The following is a 24,877-nucleotide window of genomic DNA, read 5'->3' as shown; positions in this document are numbered from 1 at the left end:
CAATTCAAAAGATGGAACTCATGTTTTGTACTGTAAATCTATTCATGGGCCCATGGTTTGCGAGATCACAGGCCCTACTACTGTTATTTTTCTATAAAAATACAGGCTCAAACAACATTCTAAATACTTCTTCTTAAACTCGTAAACCTACATAACCTCCCTTCTCATCAGGGAAGCTTATTTATGCAGTAGCAGGTAGCCTCTACAGGTTGTCAAACTTGGAGAATAAGTTACCGTTGAGTGCTCAGTTCTAAATAGCAAATGCTTCTTGCTCAAGATACAGGGAACATCATGGGAGAGTGTAAAAGAATATTCTAAGAGGCAGATATAGAGGAAGGTTGCTGTGGAATAATGTGTTCTGGGCATCATAGAGTCACAGCACTCATGAATTGGCATGTGGGCTCAATTCTACATGACAACCATAAGATCAAGACAGCCATTAATTCAGAATATAGAGAAAAGTGGCTCAAATAAACCCCTACACCTCCTTTAGAAACTATTTACAGCTGATGCCCACCAGGGTTAAGAACCTTTTGCAGCAGTGTTGTCCATAGTAGGTTTCCCATTACCATACTCCAGTGGATGGGGCCCTACTAATTGAACTTAGTGGTAGAAAGAAGGGGTGGGATGGGAAAGAATTGAGACATACAGTTAGAAGAGGAGCGTGAAAGCAACCCTGGGGGAATTGGAGTGGAGGGTGAGGGTGCATATGGCCTAAATACATTTTGTTTTTATGTGAATCTACTAAAGCATAAACACTTTTAAAGTACAAAATAAAATCAAACACATAGAATGCCAAGCCAAGGGAGAGGAAGTCCAAGGTCAGCTCCCAAATGAGTGGCCTTTGTTTCAGTAAGACATCTTGTAACAGAGTACAAGAAATCATCTCTGAGTAAATGGCATGTGAAAAGATACTCGTGGGAAAAACTTAGAAACAGAGGTTGGCCAGCATAAAGGTAACTGGTCCCACAGATGGAGCTTCAAAAAAGTCAGAGTTTATATATCGATCCATTAAAATGTATTGTTTGGAGGGATTTTTGTTGGACACTTCTGTTAAAGTTGAAGTCAGGCATTACTGGAAAGCCCCTGAGCTTGGTGCTAAAATGACTCCCTTTCTAGGCCGCGTTCCCTCTTCTTTGCCTGATCTGGGGAAATAGAAGATCCTCTAAGGGATGTCACATAGCTAGCCTTCAGGGAGATTACAGCTCCTACCCTTTCCCAACAAGAAAAAAAAAAAAGAAAGAATAAAAGAAAAGATTACCAAAAGCAAGAAAGAAAGAAAGAAAGAAAGAAAGAAAGAAAGAAAGAAAGAAAGAAAGAAACCAATTCAGTGTGCACCTGGCAATTCCTGGAAGTAGCCTCCCATGCCAATAGAGTGTCTTGTTACCTTAGCTTTCAGCCAATTACCTTTCCCCATACCTCTAACAGTGTATCTGCCACTCCCCACCTCCCTACCCCCACTGCCCATAGGATGACTAATCACTGCTGTTCCCTTGCTGTATGTAAATGAAATATCCCTGACACTCCCAGTCACAGAGAATCAAAGGCGTTCCTTCCCCAAAACCCTTCCACTACCCAAAGTTTGTAAGTCCCTGTTTTATATGAAATAACGAGGGCCATCACCACCTCCGTCACCAAAGATCCTCTGAGACTCTTCATTTATTCTGGGAAAAGAAGGGCTTCCCCTCCTCCTTGAAGGAATCTCAGCTGGATCCCTCAGGCTCCACTTCTGGTCTCTGGTCGGGCAGCCATGTGGTGCTGGCCACCATGAGCTTCCTCTATTCACCAGTGTGGCAACACGGAGTGCTGCTGCCACCTTTTTCTTGCTGATCCACCTTTGCACTGTCACTCTGTGAGGATAAGCATCCTGCTGTTCTCAAAGCAGCCATTCTCTCTGGGCTTCCACTGCCTGTCAGAGCTCTGAGTTCCCTACATTAGCTGCCTGATCTTTTTGGTTTTGTTTCTGTGGTTTTGTGATTACATTCTATTTTTATTTAAGTGAACAATTAAAATGAGCATACGTAGAAAAAAATTTTCCCCAATGTCCTCACATGCACACATGATTAAATGCTTTATCTATCACAAATTATTGCCGAGAGCCCACATACATTTGTTATAGATTAGCAAAGTGTAATCAAAAAAGGTATTTAAAAAATTTTGTTCACTTTGCATGACAATTGTAGCTCCTCCCTCATCCCCTCCCAGTGCCAGGCTCCACTCCCTCCCTCTCTCATCCTCCCTCCCCACCTCCCTTAGTCCTCAGAAAGAGGGAGCCTTTTCCTCTAACATCTGACCTCAGCATATCAAGTCTCATCTGGACTGCCTGTATCATCTTCCTCTGTGACCTGGCAAGGCCACCCTGCCAAGAGGAAGGGAACAACTTGTGGGCACCAGAGTCCATGACAGAAGTAGTCCCTACTCACAATATTATAGGATGCACAAGGAGACTGTGCTGCCTATCTACTATATCTGAGCAGAGGATCTATGTTCTCACCCTGCATGGTCCTTTGTTGGTACATCAGTCTCTGCAGCACCTCTCTCCTCCACCCAGATTTGTTGCCTCCATTGGTCTCCTTGTAGAGCTCATGATCACTCCAGGTCCTTCTATTTACCAATTCTTCCGTAAGACCCCCTGAGATCCACCCAGAAGTTGAGATGTGTGTCTGAGCATCTGCTTCCATTCTATGCTGGGTATTCTTTAGCAGAGGACCTCTATGGTAGGCCCTCTTCCTGTTCCTTCTTCTCAACTGCTTCCAGTGTCTATTCTATTTGACCTTCTGAATGAGAATTAAGCATGTCCCTAGGGTTCCTCCTTGTTATTTAGTTTCTTTAGGTCCATGAATTGTACTGTGCTCATCCTGTATTATGAGTTAATATCCATTTCTAAGTGTGTATACACCAAGAGTGTCTTTCTGGGTCTGGGTTACCCCACTCAGGATGATCATTGATAGTTACATCCATTTGCCTGCTAATTTCAATTTCCTTGTTTATAATAGCTGAGTAGTGTTCCATTATGTAAATGTACCACGCAGTTAATCAAATGTCCTTGTTGTATGGTGGAGCATCTTTCAGGTATAACCCCGGGAGTGGTACAGCTGGGTCTTAAGGTTAAATTATTCTCAGTTTTCTGAGAAAATGCCAGATTGATTTCCAAAATGGTTGTACATGTTTGCATTCTCACCAGCAATGGAGGAGTGTTCCTGTTTCTCCACATCCTTGCCAGCATGGGGTGTCCATGAGAGTTTTTTTTTTTGTTTTTTTTTTTTTTTTTTTTTTTTTTTTTTTTTAATCTTATCCATTCTGATAGGTGTAAGATGGAATCTCAGAGTTGTTTTGATTTGCATTTCCCTGATGACTAAAGACATTGAGTATTTTTTAAGTGTTTCTCAGCCATACGATATTCCTCTTGAGAAATCTCTGCTCTTCCTTATCCTATTTTTTAAATTGAGAAATGAAGGGCCACAACAGTGCTATCACCCCAGGCTTGTGCAGTGCCCTCTTCTTCGGGTACTGCTTATATTTCGACTGCAAAAGGCAAGTGACCCCAACTTCAAGAACAGGCCTCCTCTGCTTGGTTCTGAAGCCTGGTGGCACTCAGAGGAAGAATAAGCAGGCCACCAAGATGAGACTTGATAGCCTATGACCATATAGGGGGGAGGAGGTCCCCCTCAGTCATAGACCTAGGGGAGAGGAATAGGGTGAAAGTGGGAGGGAGGGAAGAATGGGAGGATACAAGTAATGGGATAACAATTGAGTTTTAATCTCAATAAATTAATTAAAAAAAAAAAAAGAACAGACTTCACGAATGAAGAAAGAACAGAAGCTTGCTAAGGAAAGAGCTGAGCTTTCCAAGTTACCTAACTTAAAAGACACTGAAGCTGTCCAGAAATTCTTCCTTGAGGAGGTACAGCTTGGTGAAGAGTTACTAGCTCAAGGTGACTACAAGAAGGGTGTAGAGCACCTGACAAATGCAATTACTGGGTGTGGGCAGCCTCAGCAGATACTCCAAGTGTTACAGCAGACTCTTCCACCTCCAGTGTTCCCGATGCTTCTGACCAAGCTTCCAACCTTTAGTCAGAGAATCGTAAGTACTCAGAGCTTGGCTGAAGATGATGTGGAGTGAGCCAGATATCAACATCATAACATTTCAGTAAAAGGATTTAACCGTTAGTTGGGAAGCTGATTGGTTCTGAAGGAATAAGTGCGAATACACTTGTTAGGAACTGTACTACACTGAAGTCTACCAAAGTGAACATGTACTTTGAGTAGATCCATTGTCTGTTCTATTTGGTTTTTTTCCACTGAAAAGTATTTTAAAAGAGCTTTTCATTTTATAAATACAGTGAGCTAACCAAAATAATGCAATAAACAAAAAATAAAACTAATAAATAATATCTTAAAAGTTAGTATAATTTATTTCAAATGAAAATTATTTTTAAATAAATATTATTTCATTAAATTTTTTCTATGAAATTGTTCCAGTAAGATATATGAAGAAACTATCAAAATACTATGAGTTCATGTAATGAAATTTTCATTTTCTCCAATGGAATTACTTTGAGTATACAAGCCATTCTTAGGACTAGAACCCATGTCCAGCAGTAGATGGCCAAAACAAAACAAATTTAATACTAATTTTTGGGGTCTTTTTCTTTTAATTAATAGATTAATTAATTATTTATCTATTAATGTATTTATTTATATCATAATACTTTAGATCTTCTTTTTCTTCTTCTCCTCCTCCTCTTCCTTCTTTTTCTTTCTCATACACTTTCCTTGCTCGAATATATATATATATATATATATATATATATATATATATATATATATATATATTATATTTTATGTTTCTTTTTGATTTCTGTGTTTGCTAATGTCTCTGTCTCTGTCTTTATATGTGTTTCTTTTGCTTTTTCTTTGAATACATGTTTTTCTTTCATTTGATTGTTTTTACCTATGTGTGTATATGTGTGTGTGTCTGTTTATTTTTTAATAAGAGGGAGCAAGAAAGAATGAAAATTTAGATGGATGATGAGCTGGGGGACTCTGCGAGGAGTAGGGGGAAGGATAACTATAATCAGAATACATTGCATAAAAAACATCTATGTTCAAATAAAAAAACAGAAATACAAAATATAATAAACACTATAAGTTTAAAATCTTCATGAAATTAGCATTACCAAAGGGATAATTTATCATATACATTGTATCATATTTTTTTAAAAATAGGAGACACAAAAAACCGAACTCAGAATGTGAAGAATTACAATAAAAAGATCATAGATGTATAAATTACTTATAAAAACTTGTGTGCATACATCTGTCTCATAATACATCATTAAAATTTTTTAACTAAGCCTTCCATTTGCTCTACAAAGATTGTGTCTTCAAAATAGGAGGTTATAAGTGGAAATTAGGCTCATTTCTAAGCATACATCTCTCCTGCCTCCAACAACGTCCTGTTGAAAATTAAAGGGTAAATAAATCTGTTCTTTCTTAACAGGCCTCACCATTAACACTGTACTTACTAAAGAAATATATCTCCATTTAAAAAAAAAAAAAACCAAACCAAACCAAAAAAAAAAAAAAAATCCAAACTCATTAGTTTGTCACAAATAACAGAGACATAGACATAATGATATAACTATAAGAAAGGGAAGTATGACATCTGAGAGTCAATACAAAATACAGAAAGTTATACATCTGGCAATATAGACTGCAATTTATCATACCTATAATTTTGTATTGTAAACATTGGATATTTTACAAATACATACCTATACATTTATATTTATGTCAACTTGACACAGAGAAAAGAATTTTAAACTAAAAAATGCCTTCATAAGAAGGTGCTGTAGGCAAGCCTGCAGAGCATTTCTTTCATTAGTGATTGACAAGAAAAGGCCTAGCACAGTAAGGGTGGCGCTGTCCATGGGCTGGTTGCTTCTTCTCATTCTTTGGCTCATTCTGTATTCACCTGTGTCCAGCTTGTTCTCTCTTCAACCTGTCTCTGTGAAACTCTCTTGGTAAAACTACCTCCTCTCTGTGCTTCTGTGCTGTTTTCCCTAAAATACCCTCACATTCCTCTCTGTTCTTCTGAGAGCTGGAAATATCCTATTCTGCCTAATCTTTCTGACTCATCACTTTTTCTGCTCTTTAATTAGACATCGCTTTCAAACATGGCTGCTTCTTTCTACAAACTAACTTTACCTTCATTGTTTAGAACTAAAGGATGTGTTTGTATTCCAGGCAGATCGTACTGTAATCTGGGGCATATCTGCCTTCCAACCAGATCACATAGAAAGTTTTGGAAGGTAATCCCTTCCCAGAGGAGCCCATTTTGCAGGATTAAAATTCCTTTACATGGGATATGGTTTTTTTTGAATCATAGAATATCTCAAAATATCAAAGACTATTATCTATGCAGAAGAGGGAACAGAAAGATTGTAAGAGCCAGAGATAATGGATGATTGCTATTTGAAATGGATACTTACCAAGAAAGAGAAAATAAGTTTTAAAATATTTTCTCCACCATTATAGAATAGTATAGAATGTGGTATATTATAAAATAATTTGAGCAAATATGAAACAGAAGATTGAAAAATTATTATTTTAATCATTAATGGATATTTCAAAATCAAATGACTACTTTTTGCTAGCATTGTCTGTTACTAGATATGATGTCAAATTAGTCCATACATTGTGTTTTCTGATTTCATATAATGGTGACAGATAGTGTACCTTGGTATAGTATATATGTATGGTAGGAATAAGATCAACAACAACAATAAATATTATTAATTTTATTAATATTAATAAATTATTAGTGTTATTACTAAAATAATAATTATTGTTGTTATTGTTGTTGTTATTGTTATTATTTTGACATGGCTAATATTCAAAGCTAATAAAGTGCTTCATGGAGATGTAAAAAAATGTTTTTTCTCCAATATCAACCACGCTTCAAAACACATCCCATGCCCAAGAGTAGTTGACCAACAAAAAAACATACTCTATAGTATTTTTTATTACATTTCAGGGTTTTTTTGTTGTTGTTGCTGTTGCTATTGTTATTGTTGTTGTTGTTAAAAGTTTGTTCTCATTGGTCTTCCATTTCTTCTCCTTTTCTTCCTTCTTGTTTGTTTATCAATTTTAATTAGGTTGTTGTTGCTACTTTCCATGTTTTGTTTTGTTTTAAGACAAAGAAATAATGAAATTGGGTGGGTAATCAAAATATATGAAAAAATAAATTTATTTTTTTCTTTTTAAAATATTTTTACATATGTATTTTTATTATACACACACACACACACACACACACACACACACACACATATATATATATATATCAAACTACCTACAGCAAGGAGAACCATGAAAAAATCAAGAATTATATAAATTTTAAGTTCATAGTGTTTTGGCAATTTGTACTAGCAGCTTTGAAGAAACATCTTTCCTGTCTTGGTGAGTCTGAAATTCTGAATGTAAATCAATATCTATCATATCTCAACATTATCAACTTAAAACCTCTATCTAGACCTAAAACATCTTAACCTCTAAACAACTAAGCTTAATTTTGAAACTGAATTATCTGGTCTTCAACCCCATCAGAGACTTGAGAAGGAATAAAATTAATTACCTGAGTGTACAGAAATTAAAATTATAAGAGTTAAAGGACAAGGTGGACGTAGTTACTCTAGCATAAAGTATTCTAAGAGACTATTGGTATATGTTTTAACTACCATCCATAGGTATTTTATATAGTAAACATCACAATAATTTCTTCCACAGGTCTCTACTAAAAACATTAAGATCTTGTTATTAACTTATATTCAATATTCTACTTCATTTTCTAGAGAAACTTCTCCAAAGATAATGAATGATTTCCTAGTCACTTCCTAGGAGATGAAGCAAACATAGAAATCCTTCTGTTTTCTGTACTAAAACAATAAACATGGGCTAATCCGATAATTTTTTAAAATGACTTCGTATCCATGTTCTGGCTATTATGAATAAGGCTGCTATGAACATGGTGTCCCTCAGTAGAAGAGTGGATAAAGAAACTGTGGTACATATACACTATGGAATACTACTCAGCTATTAAAAACAAGGAATTCCCGAAATTTGTGGAAAATGGATTGAGCTAGAAATGATCATAATGAGTGAGTTAACCCAGAAGCAGAAAGAATCAAATGGTATATACTCACTTATATCTGCATACTAGCCCAAGGGGCATGTCCCACGAAAGCCTTCACTTACCAGGAAACTGGGACAGAGGGGAAGGCATCCTATTGGGACTCTAAGTGGGAGACGCATGGGAGAATAGCAAAATAAAAGGATACAGATGGTCCTAGAAATCTACAAGTAGAACAATATGATAGGCAGATTTGGGCCCAGGGGTCCCGCTCAAACTAAGGCACCAGCCAAGGACAATACAGGAGGTAAACTTTAAACCCCTTCCCAGATCTAGCCAATGGTCAGAATATTCTCCACAGTTGAGTGGAGAGTGTGATACGACTTTCTCACGTACTCTGGTGCCTCACATTTGACCATGTCCCCTGGAGGGGGAGACCTGGTGGCACTCAGAGGAAGGACAGCAAGTAGCCAAGAAGAGACTTGATACCCTATGAGAATATACAGGGGGACGTAATCCCCCTCAGGAACAGTCATAGGGGAGGGGAATAATGGGAAAATGGGGGGGGGGGGAGGAATGGGAGGATACAAGGGATGGGATAAACATTGAGATGTAACAAGAATAAATTAAAAAAAAAAGGAGAAAAAAAATAAAATAAAATGACTTCGTAATTAAAACTAGAAAACTAGAAAAAATCATGGCTATGGTGTTTGTGTCACTAACAATCATCTAAGATAATAAGCATCTTGGATGGGATGGAAAGGTAGCTGGCAGACTAAGAGAAATTGGAGGCATTAATTCTAAAATACAGTCAGGGATTGACCTCTAGAGAACTGATAGGATAAAAAAAAAAAGTGAGGTAAACAACTAGGAAACAGAGTCTAACATAAGAAAATACCTGACTAAGAATGGCAAAAATACCAAATCAAAACGGTCTGTAGTGCATGTACATGCACACACACTAATTAATACATACACTCATGGTGGGAATCACAATGCACTAGCCCAACAATGATAAACTACTTCACATGATATGGATTATATACCCACTGCATTCCCTACGTCATCCATCACCTTTCTCCTTAGCTACTGCCTTGTTTAATTCTTTCTAATTGTTTACATTTCAACCCTTTGTTCATCATGCACATAAGTGCATTATATAGTTTATATGGTCTTATCCTCAAATTTTGAATATTTTCTCCATGTCCATAAATATTTCATAGCACACAAAATGTATGGGACTCAGATTCCATTATGATTCTATTCTGCTGTACTGTGGGAAGACCAAGATAGAAGACATTGTGATCTGTTGTCACATAACAGCTTGGCTATGCTTGCTGCACAGTCAACATTTCTTCCTGGTTTAACATCAAGTGGCTGAAACTGACTTAAGCCAGTTTTCCTGTACCTGCTGCTGAGCCAAAGGGACAGGAAATCATTAGATGGAAAACATTTCTAGCAAAGGTCACTTTAATAGAAAATTACATCAATCACTTTGAAGGAAAAATTTCCAGTTGATGCCATCTGTCCATGGGATAACATACATTTTAGTTTCTGTCTTGGATTTTTAAAAGTTAGTCTAACTTTGGAGGAAAGAATACATTAAAAATTAACATTGCCTTCGATAGCGGTTTCAATCAAAAGAAGAAATGATTATTAGCTATTTTATGTTACAAGTTAAGTAGTTACCTGGTTAGAAGGGGAAGAGAGATATTTTTAAATGTTCCTCAAATATTTATGTGGCTGAAATTTGATTGGGAAATCAGATTGTTTTTTCCTATATATGGTCTTGTGTATGGCAAACTGGGCTCAAACTCAAATATGCTACTAAGGATGACCTTCACTTTTGATTATCCTGCTTTTGTCTCCTGAATTCTGAGATTAATGTCTTCTATTATCTTGTTGGTATGTTGATCAATAAGATCAACAAGATGAATGCACATTGAGTTGATACCCCTGGGAGGCCTGCTCTTTTTTGGATGGAGTGGGTCTGGGGGAATGGGCAGGTGGAGGGAAGCTGGAAGGAGTGGAGGAAGGGGAAGCTGTGTTTGGAATGTATTGTATGAGAGAACAAATAAAAATTTTAAGGAAAATTTAAAGCCATAAGCTGACCATGCCTAGCTTATGTGGTATTCAAGATCAAAACTAGCCTTTATGGACACATAGCAAAAAACTCTGCCTACTGAGTTATATCCCTCCTAGTGCTTTTCATATCTTAAAATTAGTGATCATTTTTTAATTTATTATAATTTATTCATGTTATATCACAACTGTTACACCCTCTCTAGTATCTTCTCATTCCTACACGCCCTTCCTCTTCTGCCCTATTCTCCGTCCCTAGACCTCTGACTGAAGGGGATCTCTTCCCCCACCATATAACCACAGCATATCAGTTTCCATCTGGATAGCCTGAATACCCTTCCTTTTTGTGCCCAGAGAACCTCCCACCAAGGGGAAATGATCAAATTGGAGGCTCCAGAGTTTATGTCAGAGGCATTCCTAGCTCTCCCCACAAGAGTGAAGAGCTGTTTTTTGGCTAGATCTGAACAAAAGAGGTCTTGGTTCACTGCATGCATTTTCCTTGGTTTGTGCCAAAGTTTGTACAGGACTGCTAGTCCAGGTCTGCCAACCTTGATGGTCTCCTTGTTGGGTTCCTGAACCCTCTGGTACCTCATTGCCCCACTCTTCCATACCACACTCAGCACTCTGCACAGAGTCGGGCTGTCAATCCCAACATCTGTCCCATCCCTCCACTGGGTAGAGTCTACCGGAGGACATCTATGTTGGGTTTATCCACTTATAAGTGAGTATATACCAAGCATGTCTTTCTGTATCTGGGTACCTCATACGGGATGATCTTTTCTAGAACATCCATTTGCCTGCAAAATTTAATTTTCCATGTATTTAATAGTGGAGCAGTATTTCATTGAGTAAATGTACCACAATTTCTTTATCCTTTCTTTGGTTGAGAGACATTTGAGTTGTTTCCAGATTCTGGTTATTAATCATAATATATAATAAAGCTTCTATGAACATAGCTGAGCAAATGACCTTGTTATATGGTGGAGCACCTTTTTGGGTGTATGCTCAGGAGTGGTATAGCTGTGTCTTAATAATTCCTGAGAGTATGTCTAATGATATTCTAGGAATTTCTGATAGAAAATGGTGGCAAAGAGAGAAGCAAATGAATTAAAAATTGGTAAGAAAGAGGATAAATATAATGTGAAATAAGTTAATGAATTTTTTTCCTAGTTTTCCTTTAATCAGCTAAAATCTGGCATGACATGTTCACAATTCAAGCCAGACTCTTCCCTATTTCTTCTTTCCAACATTTTTTTATTCTACACCGCTGAAGTGATTCATTTTTTAAATAAAATGTGTATTTTGATATTTGCAATATTTGTGATAGGGGTAAATACTGCCAGTGATTTCTTTCTGCATTGCCAAATTTAAGAGCTCTGAGTTTTTCTTGTTCCCATTCTGCATACATATGCTTAGTATGTGACACTCAAACTCTGCCATGACAGGGTAAGCAAGTAATCGTTAGTTCCTAGCTCACAAATATGTCTGTCAGACGTATTGGGCCACAAGGCTGAAGATAAAGCTCCAACATTATAGAGAGTTTTGGGTGACTGTTCAGGTAGAAAACTGTCTCTGTCATCTTCTCGTTTGGAAAGCTACTGATCTGCACTCCTGGTAGACTCAAGTAGTCAATTTTATTCCTTTTCAAATCTCTGATGGTGTTGAACACCAGATATTTTAGTTTTACATTTAAGCTTATGTGGTGCCCACGCCACCACAGTACCGAGTCAAGGGTAAGGGGCTGCGGATTTAACTCATGCACACACACACACACACACACACACACACACACACACACACACACACACTAACACAGCAGGTCCTTCGTGCTAAGAGAGCAGCAGCTGCAGCAGCAGCCAAAGCAGCGGTTTGTTCTTCTTCCTCTCCAGAGTTCCAAAGAGCCTTCTTATAGGCAGCAAAACAGGAATCCTCCTCTCAAGTGAAATCCCTCAAGAGGTAATTGCACACCAGAGGAAAAGTCTCGAGGAAGGGAGGGGCGCGTTCTCAGAGCAGTAAACATGACTAGCTAACCAAGATAAACACAGACGTGGAAGCTGCTAGAAACAGGACATGAAACAGCAAGGCAGGCAGGCAGCCCAGTCGGGCCTGGTTCCTACAAGCTTAGTTGTTTATAGGTTAAGATGTTTTTAGGTCTAGATTGATATTTTAAGTTGATGATAATGAGACAGTTTAGATACCGATTTACATTCAGGATTTTAGACACACCAAGATAGGAAAGATGTTTTCTTGAAGGCTGCCAAATACAAATAGCCAACACATTAAGAATGTAACATTTATATAATTCCTTATTGTGTCATGGTTCTTCTTGCTATAGTTTATTGTATATATGTGCAATAATACAAATACATATGTTGTTACAGTAAAAATGTGTCAGTTCAGCCCCACCTTCCACTTCCTGCCTTTCTGCCCAGCTGATTGGCTAAACAGCGCACTGTTGATGGTTGATACATCCACTCAGCATTCCTCCATAAATTCCTCTTTTTAGTCTAAATAAAAAAATATTACCTATACATTTATGTCATTACACCAATATCAACATACACACACAAGAACCACAAATCAATCATTATATTTATGTTATACTCATAATGTTTCACTGTCTTCAACCCCATCAGAGACTTGAGAAGGAATAAAATTAATTAGCTGAGTAAATAGGAAGTGCAGGTTAGCAGCTTCCAAAATGGAAAAAAAAAAAAATGACAGAGATACAATGCTAACTTAACAGTCACACAAAACTCTTTAACACGTTGGAGCATCATCTTCAGCCATCTATCCCAATTTATCTGACAGACATATTTGTGAAGAAGGGACTGTTGAGGACTTGCTTACCCTGTCTTGGCAGAGCTAGGCTGTCAACTCCACCTGCTTCCAAGCTTGCCCATTTCAGGCAGAATTCTGTCTGTGGCAGAAAACAAGGAAATTTTTGCCCAGTGGCTGGTTTGCCACATCTGAAGCCATCTCCATAAGGAAGTTCTTTGATGCTCATTACCTTGTTTAAGACAGGCTGGGTGTTGCCAGGAGTCAACCTGTCTCATTTTCAAAGAATCTTCAAAACAAATAAAATTTCTTTAAATGCCATATGCTGTAGGTCTCTGAGGTTTTTGAAGACTTAATCTCAATATTTTACCTTATCTATCTATTAAACCTGGGATGTATAGTCTTGTGATAAAATTGAATAGTACAATGAATTAAAAATAAACTTATTTTACAACATTATCTAATATTCTATACCAGCGAATTAAAAATAGCCTCGTGAGTAACAATTAAGGCCTTAAGTTGAAGAGTAGATTCAATGATCTACCTTTTGTCCTATCATTCCTATATACTTCTGTATTCTCAGAGAAAAATCCCTGAGTCCAACTTTATTCTCTCCTGAGTAAAGCCAATAATAATACAAACAATTCCCAATGAAGATAAACATCCATACCCCAAAACCTTAGTCAAAAAGGGAAATGGGATGGCATTCTCTTTTTAAGGCTTCTTCAGGATGATTTGGGACAAATAATAACTATACAGGGGCCCAAATAAACTATTAAAGTGGTTAAAGAAGCGGAGATAGCATTTGTGATCCAGTCTCTAGATGTTGAGAAATTCAGGCTTAATAAATGTCCTGTGTGGGACGGTCTGAAGTGCTGGACCAATTGAAATCAGGAGCTTTCTCCAAAGCTGTCCTGGGAGATGTTCTGTTCTCATGACAACAGCAACCGAAGCACTTGTGGATGGCACATGAGGAATGCAGGATGTCAGCATATCAGCATGCTGGAGGATGAATCCTGTCGGGTCTGATCCAGCATCAGTGCCTGGTACTTTAATTCCGAAATTACATAATTTCTCACAAGCATTATACAATTCCAAAACTATAAATTCATGAGGTGTGCAGGATGAACAAGCATTATACAACTAAGTCTAGTACTGTAGTTTGAATTCATGTATATATAGACCGACTTAAATCAGCAGTCTCCTTTTCACCCGTCTGTTTTATTTTGACCTCTTTTAAAAAAGGAAGTATAATATTACCATTACCAAAGAACATAAAATCATTATTTGATTGAAATTAAAACAATATTGTATAGTTCTTAATGTCCTTCCCTAGACTCTCTGGCACCTGATGAATAGGTTAAGCCACTACCTGTCTCCCGATGAAATGCACCCCGTTTTAGAGACAAGAAGGTTGCCCTGAGCAAAAGAAATGGCATTAAGCCTTAAATAAACTTATGTTTACCCTAGGCACTTTGTACCTGGGTTTACACACTTAGATAAACGCCCAGTTTTGAGAAGTTTATGCATACCCTAGGCACCATGTACTTGGGTTTTCACACTTGTTGCAGGTGTTTTTATCTCACCCCTTCTCTCTATAGGGGATGGACACTTCCACCTCTTAAGCTAAATGTTGTTCTCTAGGCTTTATGGCACCTGATGGATATGTTAGGTTGCTACCTGTCTCCCGAGGAAATGCACCCTGTTTTAGAGACAAGCCAGTTGCCTGAGCAAAAGAAGAGAGGGCATTAAGGTTACCCTTTTAAGTATGTGGAATTTTAGCCTTTGAGTTTTTGGGATCTAACTAAGCTGAAGTGTACCTTGTCACCTGCAAGTCCTCGGTGTCTTTTCGCCTCTGGTGTGACTGCCACCTGTCCCCTGTGGAAATAGCTCCCATTTAGAGGGATAAGCCAGCTACCAGAGTAGTGACACTTTAACTCCACCAACAAAGGCTTTTCCGATATAAGAGGCATGCAGTTTGCATGTCTGTTTAAATCTTAGGCTGTTTTACAAGTAACTTATCAGCAGAGGGGTCACAGCTTGTGGAGACCAGGCTGGTCCAGAACTCACCGAGATCCACTTGTCTTTTTCTCCATTGTGTTAAAATTAAGGAGGTATGACACTGCCACCCTACACAAATATTTCATCTCAATTCCAGTCAAAATCTAAAAAAAAATTTAAGTAACATTCAAGAGTTATTGAAAAAAATCTAAATATTGGGTCAGTTGTACCAACTGAGGTTTCAGTAAGTGAAGCCCTGTCCACCATTCTTTTGAATGCTAATTCACATAAGTGGACCCTTTCCAGAGACAGCTGATAAATACCTTGCAGTTAATAGGTTCTGAACTTCTGCTGCTACCAATGCTATGGAAAAGAGTTCTTCCCTTCTCATTGTTGGTAATTCAGCCTGTCATTTCTCAGCTTTCTGACTTTCTCCATGAACAACCAAAGCCAAGAAAAGGCCAAAAAGTATCCAGGAGCCTTCTGCCATATAGATTTAGCTCTTAGGGAACTATTCACGCCCCCAAACCATAACAAAGTATCCTTTTTTAAGGGTGTGTATACACTACATATACTGGACGCCAATTTGCTACAGTAAAAACATATCAGTTTAGCCTAAAGTTGCTAAATAAAGACAGAGTCTGAAGCATATTTTTAGGCTGTCAGCTCTAAGCTGGGCAGAAATCTAAACTAATACAAATCAATTCTGAAACTATGATAAACAAACTACTCTAAACTGATAGATTATATATATTACAAGCATTCACCACTATGGTGCTCCTGTGGCCGTTCTCCGGTCATCCTCCTACTCCAGTCAACCTTCTCTCTTCAACTGACTCCTCTCTTTGCTCCCCTCCAGGAAGCCCTGCCTTCCACTTCCTGTCTTTCTGCCCAGCTGATTGGTTGAACAGCGTTTTATTGATGGTTGACACACCCACTCAGCATTCCTCCACAATTTGTAAAAATTAAAAAATATTTAATAAAAAATATAAAAAAATAACTAGGCTAAAACATAAACATTATAAAGCTGGGCAAACACTTGCCTGATTAAAGGATTGTCTAGAGGCCCTATTGAAGAAGCGATTAGAGTGTTATCGTCAGTGAGTCATCATCATGAACTCTAAAGAAGACCTCAGTCCTGTTCTTAGACCATAACTAGAAGAGTGCCTTTATCTGGTCCACATCTCATGTCAGAGACATTGCCTTCTTGGAATCTAATATAAAAGGAGTTCTTCTTTCATCTACTCCACACAATGCTACTGATTTCCCAGAGTTGTCAAAAATGAAAAGGTTTACCAAGTTGTTTGGGTAGAATATCCCATAGATACTTGTTAGGCCCATTTAACACATGATGCTACTTAACTTTGATGTTTCTGTTTATTTTTTGCCCATATGACCTGTCTATTCAAGAACAAGGGATACTCAATAACTGGGTTGATGTTAGTCTGTGTCTTTAATTCAAGTAGTATGCTTTTTTAAAAATAAAATTTGTAGTGCCAGAGTTTAGTATATGGTGTTTACAATGGTAATGTCCTCTTAGATAACTATTCCCTTGATTAGAATCAAGTGTACTTCTTTAACAATTCTAATTTTGCTTAAAGTATAAGATGCCATATATTAGAATAGTACCACCTGCTTACTTTTTTTTTCCAATCTTTCACTTCAAGATAATTCTTATATTTAAAGCTAAAATGAGGTTTATTTTGACAATTGAAAGATGGGTATTGTTTCTAAACCCATTCAACTAGCCTGTATCTTTTGATTAGCAAGTCAAAGCCATTAATAGTTAAAGTTTATTATTTTAAGAGATGTGTGTTGATTGCAGTCATTTTGTTGTTTTATTTCTGTTAGTATTCTTAATCATATATTGTGCTCCTGTACTAATAATTTCAATTACTTTGTTTATGCAGTCTTTTGACCATGCTTATTCTTTTCTTTCATCTGAAATATTGATTTTAGCATTCTCTGTAAGGCAGATTTGGTTGGCATGAATTCTGTTTAGCTGTTTTTAGTAGTCAATGATATTATTTCTCCTTCAACTGTGGCAGATAGTTGTATTCCATACAGCAGACTAGGTTTATATTCATAGCATTATAAAATATGGAGGATTTACTGGATTTATTAATTTTCCATTGAGAAATAAACTCTTTTTTAAAATATTTTTATTATTTTTACATATACATTTATATTATTACACATATATAAAGTTATCTGCACAGAGCAAGAAGAACCACAAAACAGCTTGGAGTTATATTAATATTACATTCATAGCGATTTGGCTATTTCTATGTGACAGTCTTGAAGAAGCATCTTTCCTATCTTGGTGAGTCTAAAATTCTGAATGAAAATCAGGAGCTATTATATCTTGTCATTATCAACTTAAAACATATATCTAGACCTAAAAACATCTTAACCCTTAAACAACTAATCTTAATTGTAAAACTAAACTATCTGGTCTTCAACACCATCAGAGACTTGAGACAGAATAAAATTAATTACCTGAGTAAACAGGAAGTGCAGGTTAGCAGCTTCCAAAGTGAAAAAAAAATGACAGAGACAGTTTACTGCCTGAACAATCACCCAAAATTCTGTATAACATTAGAGCATCATGTTCAGCCTTCTGGCCCAGTAACTCTGACAGACATATTTGTTAGGCAGGAACTATTGAGGACTTGCTTATCCTGTCTTGGCAGAGTTTGGCTGTCAACTCTGCCTGCATCCAAGAATGCCTACTTATAGAATTTAAATTTAATATTATTCTTCACACACATTATACATATTTTTACTCTAATATGAGGTTTTGTACCCATACAACTCAAGTAGAACACAAGGGTCACCTTCAATACTTTGAAAGTGCTATTGTAGATGGTTTACCATAGTAAAATATACAAGTTAATTGTTAGTTGATCAAATCATGGTAATATCAATTACTGATCTATTTTTATCACAAGAATATACATCCCAGGTAACAGATAGATATGATTCTATAGATAGATAAGGCAGAATAGATAAGGTTTTCAAAAACCTCAGAGTCCTACAGAATATGGAATTTAAAGATGTTTTATTGTCTTGCAAAACGAATACAAGAACACATCAAAGATATCATTCACCTTAAGGTTCTTTGACAATATGACAAGTTAACTCCTGGTAACACCCAGCCCACTTTCAAGAAGATGATGAACATCAAAGAATCTCCTTATGGAGATGGCTTCAAATGTAGGAAACCAGCCGCTGGACAAAATGTCCTCATTTTGGCTGCAGTAAAAAAAAAAAAAAAAATTCTGCCTAGAAGTAGAGAAATAAACTCTTAATCTCATGAGTTTCTTTTATATGTGAGTCATATTTTTCTTACTGGTTTTAATACTCTTTCTTTGTTCTTTATACTGAGTGTTTCTAATATGATTGGTATTCTTCAGGAAGTTTCCCTATTCTTGTCTATTTTGTGCCCCCTATGTTTCTTGTATGTTTATGTATGTATACAAATATGTCTTTCTTTAGTTTGGAAAAGTTTTATGATTATGTCAATGATCTTGTCTGTGTGAATTACTTAGGCTTCATTTCCTATTCTACCCCTATACTTTGATGATTTAGTGTCAATTACAACCTGTAGTGGCACTTATATTTTACCAGTAACCAATAGCTATCTAAATGGAATTAAGTCCCACTCAGCAGGAGGAAAACCATGCCTGCTACTATAAATCATGACAACTGTTCTTGGCTAGTGAGCTCATGGATCTTATCAGTGATCTAACTACTACCACATTCCTAGACCATACAATTCCTAACTGAATTATGAATATGTATCCATATATATGTGTGTGTATATAGATTGTTTAGATATGTATATGTCTATAGATATGCATGTAGCTATGTACATATGTAAGTGTAGATGTCATATCTCATGAAAGAAGCTTCTTTATGCATCATACAGAGAACAACTGACTGTGAAGTGCTCATCTTCAGTTGGTACATCTCCAACACCCACACTTAAGGCTAAGCCAACACTGCAGACTGTAAGACCAAGAGTTCCAGGAAGTCAGCTATGAGATTGTATCTTCTAGATGTGAAAGAAAAGCTACACCCATGAAATCACAACAATGTCACTGCCTAAGCAAGACCTGAAAATTGATTTGACATGACAACATAAATGGGAAAAATCTCATGGATCAGTACCCCTAGGTGAAAATCTACAAGCAATTAGTGACTGCTAAAAAAAGAAAGAACTTGTTTCTCCTAGGGATGTTCCATGATTGGTTATCTAAAACAAATGGACATCTCTAAAAAGCATATACATATAAGCAACAGTAAACTGACTCAGGTTGTATTTATATATTTATTCGTATACATGTAGATATACACACACACATGCACAAAATCACACACATATGGAAAGATACAGAAAGAGAGAGACAAAGAGTAACAGAAACAGAGAGACAAAGAGACAGCAACAGACACAAAGATTCAAAGACAAAGAGAGAGCATAAATTAAAGAATGAGTGAGTGAATATAAGAAGAGTTGGAGAAGTAAAGGGCACTATGCAATTCTATTTTAATAAAAAAATTAAAATCTATATAAATAATTAAAATAATTTATTTTAAAAAATGGAAATGGTTTGCAGAACATGCTGAAAGATATAATTTGGTATCTGAGAGCTCACCTGAAAGCTCTTTTTCATTAGATATTGATACATGTATTTCCTAAGGATACATTCAAAATATCAGTGAGCCAATAGCCATCAATGATACATATCTTCCAGACCAGAAAGACTTTTTATTGTGGAGCAAGTTCAGCATTTAGTTATCTATATACATGCATGCTAATCATTATCAAGTGGGTGGCATGTTTGGCCAGAGTGCTTTTTTTTTTTTATCTTTTTACTGCTGCTTTAGGCAGTATCTGATTAAATCTCATTCAACAAAGATGAGATAATGTGTAAATAACTGTATCCTAGATGGTCTGGATAATCATGTTCTGACCCCAGTTGCATTGTCTTAGTAACTATTGCAAGAGGACCAAAGCAAAACTACCGAGTTTATATTTCCACCATGGTGAGGTAAGGGCAAACAATTAAATTCACAATCTTAGAATTTAGATCATTCGTTTACATTTTGTTCCATTTACATTTTATACAATCGTGAGATTTGGTGGTAAAATATGTAATTTCATCAAATACTACAAATTTTCTTCAAATGCTATCTCTTTAATATGTATTTCAATTATTTTTCTACATTTTAAGCTTTAGTTGACTTGCCTAAATGGCGCCTCTTCCTGTAGTAACTTTTTGGCAAATCTATCAAGTGTTATCAGAAAAAAACTACAGCAAAATGATGGCTTCTTGCTTATTTCCCCTTTTAAAAACCTCAGTAGTAAAGAATTCCTAGAGTATATGCTGTTGTGGCATTGCATTTGTTTCTCTGGAGCTTTTTAGAATATGCTCTAGGTTGACCAATTGAACAATAGCATTTAAAAAACTAACTCAAATTTTTAACGTTTTACGAGACTTCAGAAGGCATAAAACCATTTGAATTCCAGACAAAAGTCAAAATTTCTCTTTGGGAAATGGGAAAGATGAAGCCCTGGTTTCCCATTATTTTTACATGAGGACAGGCAGAAGGAGGGGTGGATGGACTACACCATCTAATCTGGACTTCTCTAACAGGCAACGTTCTTAATTTAGTTCAGAGATAACCGTCCCTAGATGTCTGAGCTTAGTGGATAAATATTCACGCTTTTGACCTCAAAGTGGGGACTTTGAACTTTCTTTGAATTACCACTGTCCTTTCAGTATTATGACCAAGACTCCCTAAATCCAACTTATGTAGAAGAAATAGCAAGCCATATTTATGGCTCTTGGCCAAATCTCTCTGTCACTAAATATGCAGATTAATCTATGAGAATACTGAAATCCTGAAACCATCAGCCTTCTCACCTGTTGACTATGAGAACTGAAAAGACTCATTTCAAGTAAACTGATTCCAATGGGAGATAATGTATCATTACTGTTGTGGAATTCTTGTTTTTGGAAAGATGATAATAAATAGAAAGCATCCTAGTGTGCCAGATATGTGAAAATAGTTGCCAGAATAATTCAGTACTGAGCTTTTATCTGGGTATAATATAATATACAAGCACATTTAGGCATATTTCACCACTCAAGAGATTCTATGGTGACCCAGGGTATCTTTGAAATTCCACAAGAACTACTGTGAAAATGTTGATAACCCTGCCCAGAAGACATGTCCTCTTCCTCCTCTGAGACCAGTAAAGTTTTTGTCACCATAAAATTTAACTCAAGAAAACATCCAGTAGCTGGATATTCTTATGCTTATCTTGATGTCTTATGGAAGGTTATTTTCTATAAAGCTCAGATTTGGTTTCAGAGACAAGTCAAATGACTTCACTTTCTACTGAACAATCAAAATCCAAAATCCAAATTCCTTTCTTATATTTACTTTCTAGTTTGAAACAAGTACATATACAAAATGTGATTATTCTGAATACCTTTGGTTTGGAAAGAACCTATATTCTTCATATTGATTTTCTCATTGGCTCATGGGAAATTCAATTGCAATTCCTATTTCTCTACTTAAAAGAACACTAAGAGTACAGTCACTGTGTTTAATCCAAATTTGCTGACTGAGCTTGTGAGATACTTTTCTCTTTCTTCTATTATTGTTTGTCTTCCCTTTTGCTCTCCACATAGGCAGTTAGCTAAGCTACATTCCACACTGCCTTAGGGTGGAAAGTCAGAAGGTTGAAGTGTCACTCCTAGTGTTTTCACTGTTCTTCTGTGTGACTTTGATTGAGCCCACAGCAAAAGTGAGAGCACAACCTGGTTGGTTAGATTTGGACTCCAGAGTCAGCAATTCTTTGTTGAAGTCCCAGTTTCCCAATTGCAAGCTAGATAACCTTGAGGAAATTATTTAACTCAGTGCCTGCTACAAAATAAGAGTGGCAGTTTTTGTTTTTAAAACAAGATTCTTTTAATAATTAGATACTACCCTGCTTTAAAAGAGTAACCATGGGACATGGTCAAATGTGAGGCACCAGAGTACGTGTCCCCTGGAGGGGGAGATCTGGTGGCACTCAGAGGGAGGACAGCAGGTTACCAAGAAGAGACTTGATACCCTATGAGCATATACAGGGGGAGGTAATCCCCCTCAGGGACAGTCATAGGGGAGGGGAATAATGGGAAAATGGGAGGGAGGGAAAAATGGGAGGATACAAGGGATGGGATAACCATTGAGATGTAACAAGAATAAAGTAATAAAAAAAATTTAAAAAAAAAAAAAAAAAGAGTGACCACGGTAGTACTATTTATTTGTTGAGCACTTTTCTTAGGTCAAATGCTCTTCAGAATAGTTACTCCTTTAATACACAAAGGGTCTCTGTGCTATATGCATTACATCTTCAGAGTTGCTATCATCGTGCACATTATATAATTATCATCCCCACCATCCATCATCAACAACAATATCATTAAACAGATGAAAAGCAATGGCATATCGTAGTTGGTTAGTTGGAACTTGGTGACATGATTAGTGTCAGATTTCTTAGTTTTCCTGCATGTTCCCTTGAGGATGCTCAAAATGTTTATTTTAACTGAGAAATTTCTTCCAGAACCTTTTAGTTCTCTTAATGTAACAAAAAATATAAACAAGAAATAACTATCAGAACCAAAATAAAAATGTGGAAAGTCAACTTTGGTGACTCTCAGACACAAGTATGGGGAAATATCTTTTTTTTGTTTTTTTTTAATTGTTATTTATTTACTTTATAGTCTGATAGCAGCTTTCCCTCCCTCTTCTCCCAGTCCTGCTCTTCCCTCTCTTCTCTCCCCATGAAGCAGTCTTCCTCTTCTCTTTAGAAAAGGGAAGGCCTCTGATACATACACACAGACTTTGCATATCAGGCCACAGTAAGACTAGGTGGTTGTCTTCTACTGAGGCTGGATGAGGAAGTCCGTTTAGGGGAAAGGGATCCAAAGGCAGGCAATGTAGTCAGAAGCAGCCCATGTTTCTGCTTTAGAAGTCCCACATGAAGACTCAGCTGCACAATTGTTACAAAAGCGCAGAGGGCCAATGTCTTTCTAATGCCTGCTCTATGGCTGGCAGTTTAGTCTCTATGAACCCCTATGGGAACATGTTAGTTGACTCTATAAGTTTTCTTGTGATGTTCTTAACCCCAGTGGTTTCTTCGATCCTTTCTCCTCCTCTTCTGCAGGGTTCTGCAAGCTCCGCTTAATGTTTGGCCGTGGCTTTCTACATCTGTTTCAGTCAGTTTCTGAGTGAAGCCTCTCTGATGACAGTTATGCTAGATTCCTGTTTGCAAGTTTAGCAAAATATCATTAATAGTGTCAGGGATGGGTTTCCTGTGATGGTATAGGTATCAAGCTAGCCCAATCAATGATTGGCCTTTCCCTCAAAATCTGCTTCTTTTTTTTTTTTTTTTTTTTTACCCCTGCTGGTCTTGTTAGCAGGATAAATTGTGGGTCTAAGGTTTTGTGACTAGGTTGATGTCCCAATACCCCCATTGGAAGTATTGCCTAGTTACAGGAGATGGTAGGTTCAGGCTCCATATTTCCCATTGCTAGGATATTAGCTAGCATCTCCCTTACACATTTATGGAAGTTTCTGTTGTCATAGGCTTCTAGCTTATTCAAGACATGCTCCGCCTTGTCTGCCAACATCCACTTGTCTCTCCTGTGCACTCTCCTTCCATGGAACTCATCATAGAACTTAACAGCCTTAATCCAGTGGACCTTAAAGTCCAATGAGGATATGAGAAATGAAGTTGGAATATAAAATTAGTTTCTCAGAAGAAAATTGTAAATAATTAAAAACTTTCCGTAAACAAATTTCACAAGGGATCTTATTTAAAACTGAGGTTTTCATTAGTCCCCGTTGATCAAGTTCCTTTCAGAACTGGAAAGCATTACAACTTTACTAGTTAATTAGAAAATAAACCAGAAGACTGTGAGTAGGGCTCTTTTTCAATGAACCCACCATTCTGGCACGATTACCCTTCTTTATGGGAGAATGAGACAGAATTTGAAGGAACCAGACTATGAATCTATATACAACAGATTATTTGCTTTACATGGAAGGAGAAAATTATGATTTGGGTCCATGAAACCATTTTCTGTTTAAAATTTGACTTCTATTTCTCCCTAATGCTCATGTATGCATACTTACTTGTATCTGTATTGTTAAGTGAATATTTAATGAAATTGCTAGAAGTACAAACTGAACAAATGCTTCAAGGAAACACACACACACACACACACACACACACACACACTAACTAACTAACTAACAAAAACCCAAAACACTGGATATTGAGTGAACCCTGCAATTCTGAGATATTAGGATGATGCTCAGTACTGGGCAGCAGTTAATCTGAAACTTCAAACAGGTTGAAACTTATATAGTCAGAGGTAGGATGGAAGTGTAGTCCTGTGTTATAGATAGACAGAATAGTTTGTAAAATGTACACAGGTAATAAAATGAAATAACTGGAACTACTCTTGACTTCTAATTTTTCCAAAGAGTAAGAAGAAGCAAGAATCAAATATCAATGGGTTATTTTCAGTGATGTATGTAATGCAATTCAAATGGATATTTTCAATAGTAGAATGCTATTAACAAAGGAATCTGTTCTAATAACCATTTGGCTCAAAACTCTTTATTTTTCCATATGATTATTTTAACCATGGCTTATTATATTATTTTTAAAACAACACCACCATTTAAAATGTAATTTGAGTCATTATAAAAACATAACATCATATAATTTATTTAAATTAGAAGTGCATTTATTGAACAGATAACAAGCCAACAATAAATTGGAATTTCAGAAGAGTCAAATTTAAAAATCATTAA

General features: G+C 36.7%; 1 pseudogene; it reads left to right on the top strand.

Moving 5' to 3' along the window:
- The first annotated feature begins 3,451 nt into the window (after nt 1–3,451).
- LOC127206221 (mitochondrial import receptor subunit TOM20 homolog) lies at nt 3,452–4,123 on the top strand (annotated as a pseudogene).
- The last annotated feature ends 20,754 nt before the right edge of the window (nt 4,124–24,877 follow it).

Source organism: Acomys russatus, chromosome 23 (assembly GCF_903995435.1).
Source record: "Acomys russatus chromosome 23, mAcoRus1.1, whole genome shotgun sequence".
NCBI classification, from domain to species: domain Eukaryota; kingdom Metazoa; phylum Chordata; class Mammalia; order Rodentia; family Muridae; genus Acomys; species Acomys russatus.
Note: the sequence above shows the minus strand (reverse complement) of the source record. Positions and strands in the feature narration are given on the sequence as shown.